We start from the raw sequence: 15238 nt of genomic DNA, 5'->3' as shown, positions 1-15238 counted from the left end.
ATGCTTTTGCTATACTTAATGGCAAACATTGCGCTGGTCTGCTGGACTGAAATAAATAAACAATATTTTGTTGATTAAGCTTATGTATTCAGTCATTATTCAATGGTATACTACAAATACATGTGAAAAATCACTTCTCATTGATCTCAGGTCAAATATTTATATGCAATTAAAATGCGATTAATTAATTACAAAGCCTCTAATTAATTAGATTAATTTTTTTAATCGAGTCCCGGCCCTAATATATATATATATATATATATATATATATATATATATATATATATATATATATATATATATATATATATATATATATATATATAGAGCCAGGATGAAGCGTTGCAAGAGGTCAACTGCCATGTTATTGTTTTATTGTGGCCTAGGCTAAAATATAATTAGGGGTTCAAGCACATAGTGACTAGAGACTTGGAATTTGGCAAGGTAGTAGGTTTTAATTTGGGGAGAGATAGTATGGCCATAGTCGTTCACAGTTGTTATACCCACACCCATCCTTGACATTTCATTTGGTAAAATTTGGCAGTTTTGAGCTGAAAAAAAAGAAGAGAAAAAACATTATTTCCATAGCAGGGAAAGAATAAAGTACATTTTAAGTAAACTCTTTTGTACACTACCAGTGGACTAGCCTACACACACACACACACACACACACACACACACACACACACACACACACACACACACACACACACACACACACACGTTTGTTTTTGTGACATATGGTGTTATTCCATAGGCGTAATGGTTTTTATACCCATTTTATATATAAAAATAAAATAAACCTGAACCTTGAGCTGAGACTCGAAATCGGGTCTTCTTGTGCACAGCCAGTACCGCCGCTGGCCGCATTGATGCCCAACGCATCATTTTTAATGGTGCCCACGGGTTGCGTGTTCATGTTGCGCTGACAGAAATTTATCGTGGTGCCCCTCTCAGCACTTGGTGCCCTACGCGCAGCGCATGGTGGGAGCGGCGGCACTGTGCACAGCGGATATGGCATATGACACAGCGCTGCCCATAAGGTTATTGATCCTACATGACAGCTTTTGTATCAAGTTCTTTTATCTTTTGGTCGTTATATTTCTCACAGATTTCTGTTCGTTCTGAATAAGATACAGATAAAGTAGCACAATAATGATTACATATTTTAAATATGAATGCATTAGTAAGTGGATTGTGTGTGAATTAAAGGGTTACTTCAGCGATTAGCATATGGCTTTGTATCAGTAGAAACCCTGGAGTATATTCAAATAAATGTGCTTTCCCCCCTCATATCCCCCTGAGACAAGAGATTTATGCATTTTATTTCTGGAAAAAATCCTCCTATGATGCAAATTGACAATATTTGCATCATAGAAGGAATGTTTGGCCAAAGGCTAAAGGCTACAGCCAGCAGAGGGAGCCATTTCCGCATGTTTTGCGGCAGACTTAAGTCGCATTGTGAATTTATGCCGCGAGTGTAGTCGCGATTACCTAAGCTCTCATCACAAGAGCTCATCAGCTCATTTATCTGACTCCTGAAGTTAGTGCTCAATGTTGTGATACTCGCGCGGTCACTCACTCATTGTATTGAACAGACACGTTCAGTTTTTAATTGTTGTGTCTTCTCCAACTCAGTCACAGTAATCAAGTTTGTGGCTTTGGGAATGGCCTCACAGGGCAGCAAAGCATTCTGGGAATTGTAGTCTTTCATCCCCATGAGACAATATACATTTTCTGTCTTTTCTCAGTCTAGAAGGCACCAAATTCAAAAATAATTTCACATTTTTACTACATTGATGACCCAGTTTAAATACAGATTCATCTTCCCAGCGCTGAAGTACCCCTTTAATTCTACCTGGCAGCGTCTCTCTACTATACTAATAGTGAAGCTGTGAGTTTTAGTTATCAAGAAACATATGCTAGAACGTTTCAGTTTCTAAGCTATTTTTTTGATAAATCACAGAATAGTGTTGACAATACATTTGTGCGCTACTGAATGGTTTTGTTTGAGGCGTGCGCAATCTCCGTGTGATGTGTGATCGGCTATGTGTGTATGTTGCAATATGCAGCACGCAGTTAAGTGCAATGACGTGTACAATAAGCGTGCATTCTCCCGATCAGTTTTGACATCCTGATGGTAATCAAAGATGTCTTGTGGAGTGCTCACGGAGTATGCATTTATCAGTTCTTATCAGCATTTATTTGTCATTTTTAACAGTTCAAAACAGAGCCTGCGTGTCAGGAATTGCTTTTCCTGTTGCGCCCTCTATAGGCCAGCGACTAGTCGACGTCAAGCTTAATGCGTCGTGATAGAGACATTAAGGTCGACTAGTCGATTAGTCGACTAGTCGGTGCAACCCCTAACACACACACACACACACACACACACACACACACACACACACACAGTTTTAATTTATCATTTTATAAGACAGTATGTAAAACTATGTGAAAAAAGTTAGAATACTTAATATTTTGATCAAGATATACTTACAAATATAATTGAGTACAAGTATAAGCCAAATATACTTAGACTTTTCTGTCAGTATAAACCAAGTATACTTGAGTCCAACTTTAAAGCTAAACTGTGTAATATTTTCCCCCATTTAGCGGTGAAAAGGTATATGACCATCCAGTGAATAATAGTTTCTGTTCCTCTTAATTCTGATTTCATTTTAACTCCTACGGTGGCCGATTAAGTCCAAGATTAACATGATAATCCCCCTCTTCACATTCGACACGCTGCCATCGAGTGTTAAAACGCAAAAGGCGAAGCTTGAATTTATGGGTATGTCCCTCTTTGGCTAATGTACTTTCAAGATGGAGGGGTGTAATGGACCCAGCAAGCCAAGCACAAGGAACACCAGCATCAAATGAAAAAGCGGGTCTTTAGTTTAACCCCAAAAGAATAATTTTACAAACTTATCATTTCCATTTAACAAAACAAAACAACAAACAAAAAGAAAAGAAAAGAAAAACCAAAGTCAAACCTTTCAGATGCGAAAGAAACAAACTAAAAACAGCCACTCAAATGAACAAAGAAACTGCTTATAAAGGAAAGGATGGGCCCATTACAAATTAAGAGGAAAACAGTAAACTTTACATTTAACATTAAACATCAAATGAATCAAAATTAAACTTAAAGAAAGAAATATATTAGATTAAAGGGTTACTTCAGCGATTAGCATATGGCTGTGTGTCAGTAGAAACCCTGGAGTATATTCAAATTATTGTGCTTTTCCCCCTCATATCTCCCTGAGACAAGAGATTTATGCATTTTATTTCTGGAAAAATTCCTCCTATGATGCAAATTGATGATTTTTGCATTATAGGAGGAATGTTTGCCCAAAGGCTAAAGACTACAGCCAGCAGAGGGAGCCATTTCCGCATGTTCTGAACCCGCGCATGGGTTTTTAGCTAAGAATAAACAAAAAAAAGTGTTACACAGTGTAGCTTTAACTATATTTTCTGAGAAATACGTAAAGTATATTTCTGAGAAGTACACAAAGTAGCCTGAAAATACATCCTTGTTTTAAGTTTAAAATAAGTATCCTAATAGCACACTTGAAAAACTGTATCCCAGGACATGTTTTCGTAAGGGTCATGATTCATTACAGAAACGTGTGGGTGTGTGCGGATTTATTTGTCCATGTGTTGCAGATATATTGCCCTCTTGGCATAGTCCTTAACCAGTAGGATTGTGCATCGAGAACCGGTTCTAACTTGGAACCGTTTAAAAAATAACTGCCATTGGAATAGTTTAAAAAAAAAATGTTTTCGATTCCGATCATCGGTTTCAAGCGCGTTTCCAAAAAGTTTTGGTTTCCATGGCCACCTGATTCCCGGAAGTGCTGGCCATGCCCGCTTGTTCACAGTAAGCGGCGCTCTGGAGTGTGGATTGATTTCACTTATAAAAAGCCTGGGTCCGCACAGTGCAACTACTGTTGTCAAAAATATCAATACTGAAATATCTGAAATTATACGATACTCAGTTTTACAGTATACAAGCTGCACTCTCCTCTTTGACAGACAGCGAAGTTGACACGCACCTGCATAACGTTATTCTCATTCAGACCGGTTAATCCTCTGCACACGGTGAACACACGTTCTGCTGGAAACTTCCTCATGACAGTGTGTTAGTGTGTGATCGGTCATAACTTTGCATGGGATTGCACATAAATCTACTAATCCCTGCAGATTTCGTGCTCACATCATAAACACACACACACACACACACACACACACACATACCGTTATAAAGCCGCCTCTGACATACAAGTGCAAACATTTGCTTCTTTTTCCATCTTATTATTGGTCAAATACACTCAAATCCCAGTGCACATCTCGAAGAGTATTAACATAAACACAGTCGTAAACAGTTAAGGAAGAAATGAAGAATGACTAACAGGAACAGTGTTTAGGATCCATGCGTGCATTAGGTCTTAAAGGGACAGCAGTTATTTGTTATTCAAACTACATAAAGACAAACAATCACACTGCTCTTGGCTGACCAACATGTGTACTTTTAATGGTTTTAGCTGTAGGCTATTTCATTTTTTACAAAGAACATTATCCAATGTTATTTTAAATATAATTACTTTGTGCATTTTTTAATTTTTTCAGTTTCTTACCTGAATGTTAGACAAAATAAAGCAGTCTATTTCATGTGTATATTTTATTCTGTTGTATTTATTTGTGCTATTGTTTGCAATCTGTTTATTACTGTTTATTCATCTTTTTAAATTCAATTTAACATTCGAAATCAAGCTTCCTTTTGCTGTGTGTAAGGTATTGCAACACAATTACCCAATTACAACATAATTGTATGTAAAAAAAGACATTGAGTTAGCAAATATTTGTGATAATTTTAATAGTAATTGATCAATGTTTATATATGAGAAAAAGCTTAAAAGCTTTATCATATAAAGTGATATCTTCAGAAGAAAATTTTGATTGCCTAGACTTTCAAGAGACGGACAAAAAAAATGATTATATCAAAAATATCTATTTGACATTATATGCAGCGCTTTTCCCCCTGTGGTATTGAAAATAGAATTGAATATCGATGTGACAAGTTTTGACTCCACCCCTCAAAGAATCAGAATCGAGAATCGAAAAGAACCAAAATCGAAAGTAAGAATCGGAATCATTCAAATCAAAAATAGTGGGAACGCTTTTGAATATTTATCCAAAGCAGGCTCTAGGGGTGTCCAAACTCAGTACTAAAGGGCTCCTACACTCTGCAGGACAGTGGCCCTCCAGGAGCAGTGTTGGACACCCCTGCTCTATACTTAACAATATTTTAAAACTGGGAATAATTTTATAATCTTTATTTGTTTCCTGTGAACATGATTCTCAATCCTTGTTGTTCCACATCAGTACAAATGTTTTTAAAACGTTTTAAAATAAAATGACAAAGTGAAAATATGTTATAGTTTTGGTTTTGCTATTAGAACATTTTCATCATGAAGCAGAACAGCAGATGTTTGTTTCATAACTTTTTTTTTTTAAAACATTTTTTTTTCATCCTCAGCATAACCAGTACATTAAATGTGTGAATTTATTAGGCTACAATAATGATCTTGGCACGAAGAGTGGCACTGTTCTGAATAATGCATTTGGTGGTGTATTTGGTACTGTAACATTACAGCAAAGACATGCAAAAATCCTGTGATACACATCAAAATGTATTAAATGGAGTAGCTACTGTTGATAAACCTATGTCAATGTCATGTTAAAATGTTAAATTAAACATTTCATTGACATTTATGCAATGTATAACACAACACAAGGTCAAAATTAGTTACAACAAGTAAAACGAAAACTTAAGCAGCTAGCAAAATATTAACCACTAGCTAATTTATTCTCTAAGGTAAAGCAACTTTGACAGCCAAAACAACTAGATTAATCTTGGGGGCAGCCAGATTGTTTGTGAACTTTCCAACAATAACAAAACCTGTTAACAAAATGTTATTTGTTTCATATTTTAATCAGTGTTTGCCCAGGGTTGTGATTTAATTGGAAGTAAAGGTACAAATCAATGATGTGGTATAATCAGTCAAGTGTTTTGGGGAAATCAGCTTTACTTGTCCAATTCATTATTGGCCTCAGGGTCTATGAGAGGTGTACAGCAGCCTGTTAGGCATGTGCTGACAAGTGAGTGTTTTCTTCTCAGGCAACAAAATAAGATCCCAAGGTGTCATTGAGGAAAAACAACAGCATCTGTAGCATTACATCATAATTAATTAACAGATTCACTAAACCGGCTAGACAAATGAGTGATTAGGCAAGAGCAGAAAGCTGTCTTGAGGTGTTTGGAGAATTGGTCTTTTCAATGAAAAATTTAATTGTTATGAGCTTCTGTGACAGACTGGACCCAAAGGTACAATTAAAGTGCATGACACAGATAACAAAGAAATGAAATGTATAGGGAACTCAGGAACTTTGAAACAAACAACTACTTCAACCTTTGTGACAGTTTTAAGTAATTTATTTTATAGAGCTGTAAGTTTTACAATTCAACAATAAAATGTATCATAGTGACCCAATTTTATGATATGTATAAAACGGTTGTCAATTTTACATCTTATATTAATAACTGAACCCTTTCATAAGTTTTTAACTTAATTTCAGATCTGTACACTGAAAGATTAATAACAGACACATCCAATCTCATATCAAACATCATTTTTTTCATAGTTCAGTCACTGTAGTGCTCATTTACATTTTGCATACTACTACTACTACTACTAATAATAATAATAATAATAATAATAATACATAATTTGATATCATCAACAACAGAAATATGTATTTATTAAACTCATTTTAAACTTGATATGGATTGATCCAAAGTGCTGTACAGAGTACAAAGCAGATCCACACAAAAAAATTACAGGTTTTCAAACGCTAAAGAATAAAAATATGATTTAAGAGCAGATTTAAAAATGTCCAATGAAGGAGCACATATAATTTGATATAATTTATATATTGTTAAATGGAAAATGTATGTTGTGTGAATGTTTGCATTTATTTATTTAAATGAATAGAGGTATTAGTGGCATTATCACTGCATCTAGTTTAATTATGTTTCTGTTAATGCTGGCATTAGATCAGTAGAGGGCACTGGAGACCAGAAAAGTAGACTGCCACTGGGCAGTGCCAGTGAGTGAGTTCAGTATAGTTCTGTAGTCAAAATAGACTGTAAAAGGTAACACAATCAACTATAAGTGATTTAATTATTTAAAATGATAAAGAACAAATTATGGTTTTGTTATGTTTAAATGTTCTCAATTCACTAAACTATATGTGCTGCATGTAATCAAAAATCTTTTTTTTTCTTCACCAAATCAGTGTTGCAGATATAATCAGCTTCCATTTAAACCTACCTTTCAACCTAAACTTTCTGATATTTTGGTTTAGAGTTTAATTTGCTGATGTTCTCGTTCACAGAAGCCTAATACTGTACTCTAAATGCATATTCCAGCTGTTTTAACTGAAATCAACCTGTACTGGCATATCTACACTGTAAAAAATTATTTAGAAAAAAAGTTACCTGGTTGCCTTAAAATTTTGAGTTCATTGAAATTAAAATTTTGAGTTAATACAATGAACATTTTTTGAGATTCGACAACCTTTATTAAAATATTATTAAAAGATTTTGTAAGCATATTGGGTAATTGTGTGTGTGTTATTTCTGATGACGCAGTGAAACATGCCAAATTGCGCTATTTTCATGATTTATCAAATTTTTTATGTGGTTCAGATACAAAAAAAATTTGAGTTTCTATTTATTAAACTAATTTCCTTCATTGTATCAACTCAAATTTTTAATTTCAATAAACTCAAAATTTTAAGGCAACCAGGCTACTTACTTTTTTAAGTTAAACCAACAAAAACCACCACAATTTTTTTACAGTGTAACAATTTGTCAGTGCAATTGTTATACCACCACACATGTTTATTTTTAAAGGCACGTTTATAAAAACTACTTGAAACCAGGCCTTGATGTATTCATCCAACTGACCTACCTGCAAATGGTTGTTCAGCAAGCCATATGGCATACATGGTCAGCTGTTTGACATATTTGAAACTGAATAGCCTTGTTGAACAGTTTTTACAGTCTATTTTATAGCCATATTCTTCAGTACATTGCTTATGATTGTTTAAAATGTATGGACCCACTTTATATTAGGTGGCCTTCATTTCTATGTTCAAACATTTTAATTAATAATTTGATACAATGCACTTATTGCGTACATGCAATACAGTTTTATTTGCAATATAATGTAAACAATAAGTATATTGTACTTATTGTTCGATGTAATGACATAGTAGTTAAGGCCACCTAATATGAAGTGGGACCGAATATGCAATGTCTCTGTGAGCATTTTTTTTCACATAGTGCAGGATAGACTGCATGATAAAGTTATCAGTGACTTTGTGGACTATAGGATCATAGAATAATTGGACATGAGTCTTGCCAAAAGAGATAGGTATTAGAAAGATTTAGGCAGAGGGCATGGAAAGGCTATGTAGAATTAAGTCTGAGGCATTACTGACAATTGAATATCAACCATATGATAATTAGGTCTTGCCATGGCTCACCCCAATCTAAAAAGATACTTTTTAATAAGAAAGACACAATAACTGGGGGATATTCACTAGAGTAGTATATTATTGCTGAATTTGTCAGAATAGCCTCAGTGTCAGATTTTGACCTCTGACCTGTACATGTATCATGTATACAAAGAAAGTTCAAGAAGTCTGTGGACTGGGTGTGTAGTTTATGCAGACAAGCATAAACACAAAGCCTTCGACAGGTTACAACTTGAAAAACAGACTGACAAAAAAGTCTCCAGTGGCATGTTCTCTCTTGGGAGCAAATTTGATCAGCATCTTCACAAACATGGAACATAAGAAACTCTTTCAATTAATTAAAGCACAGCTGGAAGCTACACCATATTAATGGCATAAACATTTGAAAGGGTGGCAAGGAATAACAACAGCAGTGAACAAAACACATGATGCAACTTTGTGTTACATCAGAATAAATTATCCAATTGTTTATTTTTGGTCTCTGAAATGTCAGTATTAACAGGCCCTAAGAATGTAAAAACTGAATTTAACATGTTGACTTGTTTCTGAAATGAGGATGGATATTCAAAAGATTCATTAATTAGAAAAAAAGGAGGCCCATCATATTAGGGCCAGAAATGTACACAATGTAGTCAAATACACGTTGCAATTGCTGAAATATTATCATGGGAAAGTCCGTTTGAGGGCTCATGGTAAGCAGCACAGTGCATACTACTGCACTTGGCACTCTCTTGTTTATTTTATTTTTTTAAATTTAGTATTTATTTAACCAGGCTAAAACCTCACTGAGATTAAAAATCTATTTTTACATGAGATTTTGGTTGTACATCACTGAACAAACAAACAAATAGAAAATAAACTCACATTATAAAATATATATATGTATCCCATGCATCTTGGCCACAATTATTGGCAACCTTAAATAAATCATATGACAAAAAATATCTTCTCATTCAATTATATTTCTCAATTATATTCTCTTTCATATTTACATAGGTGTTTTTAGCACACCTGCCCACATAGCAAATTGTTAACCAAAGACCCCCTCACCCATTTAATAAACTATAACAAGGCCTGCACTGGGTCAGAACTGTTTTTAATAGTGGCACAGATTCTCAGCCATTAGCAAACCATAGCAACACCAGGTTTTAACCAGAGATCATCTCACCCATTTAATAACGCATAACAAGGCCTGCACTGGGACAGATTTTATTTATTTATTTATATGTATTTATTTATTTTTTATGGGGGCATAATCTAAGCCTTTAGCAAACTATATTAAAACCAGCTTTTAACCAGGGATCCTCTCACACATTTAATAATCCATAAAATGGCCTGCACTGGGCCAGAACTGGTTTTAATAGTGGTGCAGATCCTAAACCATTAGCAAAAACATATTAACAACAGCTTTTGACCAGAGACACCATAACTAATTAATAGCACATCATAATCTTTTTAAATCAATTATGTGACCAAATAAGCCACAAGAAAATGTATTTCAGATTTTTTTACATTTATATTATTGAAAAATATTACAAAAAAAACAAAATCACCATGTCCCTTGTGGTTCCCACTTTATATTAGGTGGGCTTAAGTAATATGTACTTACATCAAAAAATAAGTACAATGTACTTAATGTGTTCAAATTGTATTGCAAATCACTTTGGCTGATATTGAGGTGGGATACGGATAGAGTTAGGAACAGGTGTGGTGGGATAGGATTAAGTGAAGTGCCAACTGTGTAATTACAAATGTAACTACGTAATTACATGCAGGTATTTTTAAAATGTAAGTACAATGTAAAAACATGTATACACAAAAAGTGCACTGTATCAAATAATTAATTAAAATGTTAATACATTAGGTATTAGCATAAATCTAACGTTAAAATATAAAATTATATGCTAAAAGTTCTTCTACACTTGCTACATGTATGTCTGAAAGTTAAATGTTAAATTAAAACAAAATTATTAAAAATAAACAACACATCGATAATTTGTATTATTATTTGTGTGTGCTGGAGAAAGTGTTCCTATTCACTGTCCTTAAGAAAAGTAAAGCTCTCCAGTCTCTCTTTTCTCCTCAGCTGCTCTGTCCTTTCTCCTTCTATGTCGGGGGCAAGCTGAAGCCTTCTCTGTATATTTGCATCTTTTATTGAATACAAACATGCATTCACCTGCTGGATCACAACTGCAAACCAATACTTTACGTACATTATTAAATTATTGAATAGATACATTTTAAACATTCAATAATTTGACATACAATATAATGTACAAATCAGCATTTACACTTATTTATATTTGTTTAGCTTGGTTTAAACATATTTGAATTGCCGAAATAGAGCAAAAACATCAATATTGACAATTTTGTTTCTAAAATGTCAGTTAATATTAACTTCTTGCAACATGTGAGAAGTACCAGTACACCAGAAAAAGTTTCACTATACAGGTGCAGGTCAAATAATTAGAATATCATCAACAAGTTGATTTATTTCACTAATTCCATTCAAAAAGTGAAACTTGAATATTATGTTCATTCATTACACACAGATTGATATATTTAAAATGTTTATTTATTTATTTATTTATTTATTTATTTATTTATTCAACTAAGGAAAATTCCAAATTCAGTATCTCAGAAATTAGATTATTACTTAAGACCAATACAAATAAAAGGATTTTTAGAAATCGTGGCCAAGTGAAAAATATGAACATGAAAAGTATGAGCATGTACAGCACTCAATACTTATTTGGGGTTCCTTTTGCCTGAATTAGGGTACTTTCACACTTGGTTCGATTGCCTGGACCTAACCTGAGTTCGATTGCTCCCCCCTCCCCCCGCTGGACTGTGTTTATATTATATTATTTGGGTCCGAACCAGGGTTTGTTTGTGTCATCAAAGCAGCAGCTGTTTACCCGGGTGCTTAGTAACAACAGCGAGCATAAAGGCAGCAAAATGCATAGCGTTGCTTCCGTCACTTTTATATTTTTGTTTTTGAGCCGTTGGTTTTGTTAATAAAGCTTCGTACATAATTACACATTGCGTCTTTCTACCGCGAATGTACTGCAAATGCTCTAAAGAAAGCGGCTCTGCTTGCAGTATGTCAGTGACGCTCGTCAGGTAAATGAGTGAAACACAAACAAACGCACATTTTTTATCAAATCATATGTAATTAATAGCGGTTCACTTGCAAGTAATTTAGCCAGCCTCTTTAGCAATGACCTTTTTTGTCTTGCCCTCAATGTGCAAAGTGTTAATGGTTGTCTTTTGGACAACTGTCAAGTCTTCCTCATGATTGTGTTGCCTACAGAACTAGACTGAAAGACGATTTAAAGGCCTTTGCATGTGTTTTGAGTTAATTAGCTGATTAGAGTGTGGCACCAGGTTTCTTCAATATTGAACCTTTTCACAATATTTAAATTTTCTGAGATACTGAATTTGGAATTTTCCTTAGTTGTCAGTTATAATCCTCAAAATTAAAAGTAATAAACATTTGAAATATATCAGTCTGTTTGTAATGAATGAATATAATGTATAAGTTTCACTGTTTTAATAGAATTACTGAAATACATCAACTTTGGATGATATTGTTATTTTATGACCAGCACATGTAGAAGTGTCGGTACTGCATAGCCTACTGGATCATACTGGAACATTTTAGGTGATTTCACACCTACCAGTTGCAGCCAGCCTGTCTCGTCCCTGTGACACCTGGCCCTGGAGAATTATATTTTGGGCATATCCCAGGACATAGAATTTTTATGTTTTTTATAATAAAACCTCTTTTGTATTGATGCTCCCATTTCGCTAAATATTTTTTGGACATTTTTCAGTGATAAAACTTACCTTTGTCCTTATTAGGAGTGTTTCCCTGGTCTTTCACCAGGGTGGCATAGTTGGATTAACAGAATTGTGATTTTTCAAGATTCCCATTACTGGGGAATGCCAATTCATAAATGTTTGTTAGTTCAGTTATAAGTCATTTATAAAGTGATACGCTAACAACCAGTCTTGGCTCTAATGTCAAGCTGTCACTGCTGGCCTCCTGTCAGCAATGGCAGGTATCCTGTTAGCCAGAGCTGTGCCATGTGTGTCAATGACTTAGAAAATGGCAGAGAATAGAGCACAGCTGTCACAACTAGTGCACTGAAGGTGAGGTTGATGAACCCAAGTGCAGTCTTTATTCATTTAACTCAACATCCAGAGTCATTGAACAACAGGCTTGGCTTGAATAAAAAGGCTTGACTATGCGGCACTCCCCAGGTGAGCATCACACCAGCCTGAAGACCCCCTAAGATGTTCAGTCGCATCTATGCTTTCCTTCCTGGAGCAAGGGTTGGAGCGTAGGCTGTCACCCTCCACCGTCAAAGTCTATGTTGCTGCTATTTCTGCCTATCATGACCATGTAGGTAAGTCATTTGGGAAGCACGACCTGGTCGTCAGGTTCCTTAGGGGGGCAAGACGGTTAAATCCTCCTCAACCTCCTTCCATACCCTCTTGGGATCTTGGTCTGGTGCTCCAAGCAATTCAGAATGCCTTATTTGAGCCTTAGCAGCAGAGCTTAAGATTCTGTCCATGAAAATTTAGCTGTTGGCTGCATTGGCCTCCATCAAGAGGGTAGGGGACCTGCAGGCCTTTTCAGTCGACGAATCATGCCTGGAGTCGGGCCAGGTGATGCCTACGTGGTACTGAGACCCCAGCCTGTCTATGTGCCCAAGGTTCCCACCACTTTCTTCAGGAGCAGTTGGTGAACCTGCTGGCACTGCCCCTAGAGGAGGCATACCCAGCCCTAGCTTTGCTCAGTCCTGTCCGCGCTCTGCGGATCTATGTGGACAGAACTCAAAGTTTTAGGACCTCAGATCAGCTCTTGTCTGTCATGGAGGCCAGCAGAAGGAAAAGGCTGTCTCCAAGCAGAGTGTGCACAAGGTGTGCCCTGTCCACTCAAGGTGCGAGCACAATCTACTAGAAGTGTTGCATCCTCCTGGGCGCTGGCACGTAGCGCCTCGGTGTTAGACATCTGTAAAGCTGTACAACAACCAACACTTTCGCTAGGTTCTATAGCCTACGTGTAGAGCCGGGTTCCTCCTGTGTTCTCACCTCAAACGGATAGAAGCCTTGGTGCCGGATATGACAGAGCGTCCGGCATCAGGCTTCTTGCCGATGAATCCTTAAGAACCGGTATTGGGCTTGGTGCCATGTGAGTGACCCTGCGGGGATCCCACATATGTTCCATGGTTGCTCCTCTCGGAAGCCCGTGGTAGAGCCCTCCCTTCTCTGTGATGGAGCCCCCTCACTTCGGCAGGCTACGGCTCAGCTTCGTGCTCCACATAACTCCTTCATGGTATGATGTGGGTTCCGCAGCGTCCCCTTCCACTAAGGCACAGTTTCCCAGTGTTATTCAAAAAGTCACTGATCAGGTCATGGTAGCAGGCTCACAAAGGGCTCTGGAAGTAGCCACAGGCCATGGCGCTTTAGTAGAGATTCCTATTCGTCAGTGCTCTGACGTGGCCCTTGATAGCAAGAGTGACTGACTGAATTGAAACATCTAGGTTACGTATGTAAACCTTGTTCCCAAGAATGAGGGAACAGAGACGCCATGTCCCATCACCATATCCTCTGTACCCTGCTGGGGTGTCAATTCACCTACTCGGCTCCTCAGAAAAGTACTGATTTGATGCAAGCACCTGTGCCTCATTTATACCTGCGCTGTGTGGCATGAGCAGCTGGTGCAATCATTGCATTGGCTCGTTTAGTTACACTCGAAGTAGATTGGCTCTAGCTAGCGAGATTCCTATTCGTCAGTACTTCGACATGGCGTCTCTGTTCCCTCCTTCAGCTCATGCCACACAGCGCAGGTATAAATTGGCTTGATGCCAACTTATAAGACCCTTTTAAAAAGGATTAAACCTCAGACAAAGACTTCAGTTCTGGCTTTCTCTTTTGCCCCGATTTCCGCCAGGTTCAACCACAGATGCCTCTCTGTGGCCACCACCGTCTGTTTGGCGGCCCGAAGAGAGATATATGTGGTGTGGCGTAACTCGGCCATCGCATCAGGGGGTAGGCCCTCGCCCTGATCGAGGTCCCTCAGCAGGTCAGCCTGATAAGCTTGCAACACTGACATCGTGTGCAAAGCCGCTGCCGCCTGACATGCCAACGTGTACTCTTCGATGGCAGGGCAGGAGCTCTCAATGTCGATGGCCGCCCTGACGCGAGATAGTTTGCAAACGTCTTGTCTATGGGCGGCATCGACATATACTCTGCCTCGGCCAATCCCTCAACTTCAGCGAAATTAAATCGCTGATGTCGACGAATTCGCGCAGAGTAGGGCTTCTTTCAGGCCCCCACGACCTGCTCGTGAAGGTCGGGGAGGAATGGAATGCTCCCGGGAGCTGGCCGGCTATGGTAGGGGAGGAACCGATCACCCAATCTATCCGAGCGGGCGGCCCCTCCCCTAGCGTGCTGCCATGGCAACTGAAGCCTCAGTGTGGCGCCCCATAACTTCCAGCAGCTCCCCATACACGGGGCAGGATGGCTGAGAGGATCTGGCCTCAGCCTCATTATCCTCCTCATCCACAGCCATCCTTTGTTCAACTGGAAGAGCGGCGACTGACGAAGAGGAGGAGTCTCCATCCGA

The sequence above is a fragment of the Pseudorasbora parva genome, chromosome 16, assembly GCF_024679245.1.
Source record: "Pseudorasbora parva isolate DD20220531a chromosome 16, ASM2467924v1, whole genome shotgun sequence".
In the NCBI taxonomy this organism is placed as follows: domain Eukaryota; kingdom Metazoa; phylum Chordata; class Actinopteri; order Cypriniformes; family Gobionidae; genus Pseudorasbora; species Pseudorasbora parva.
This window is presented reverse-complemented; position numbering follows the sequence as displayed.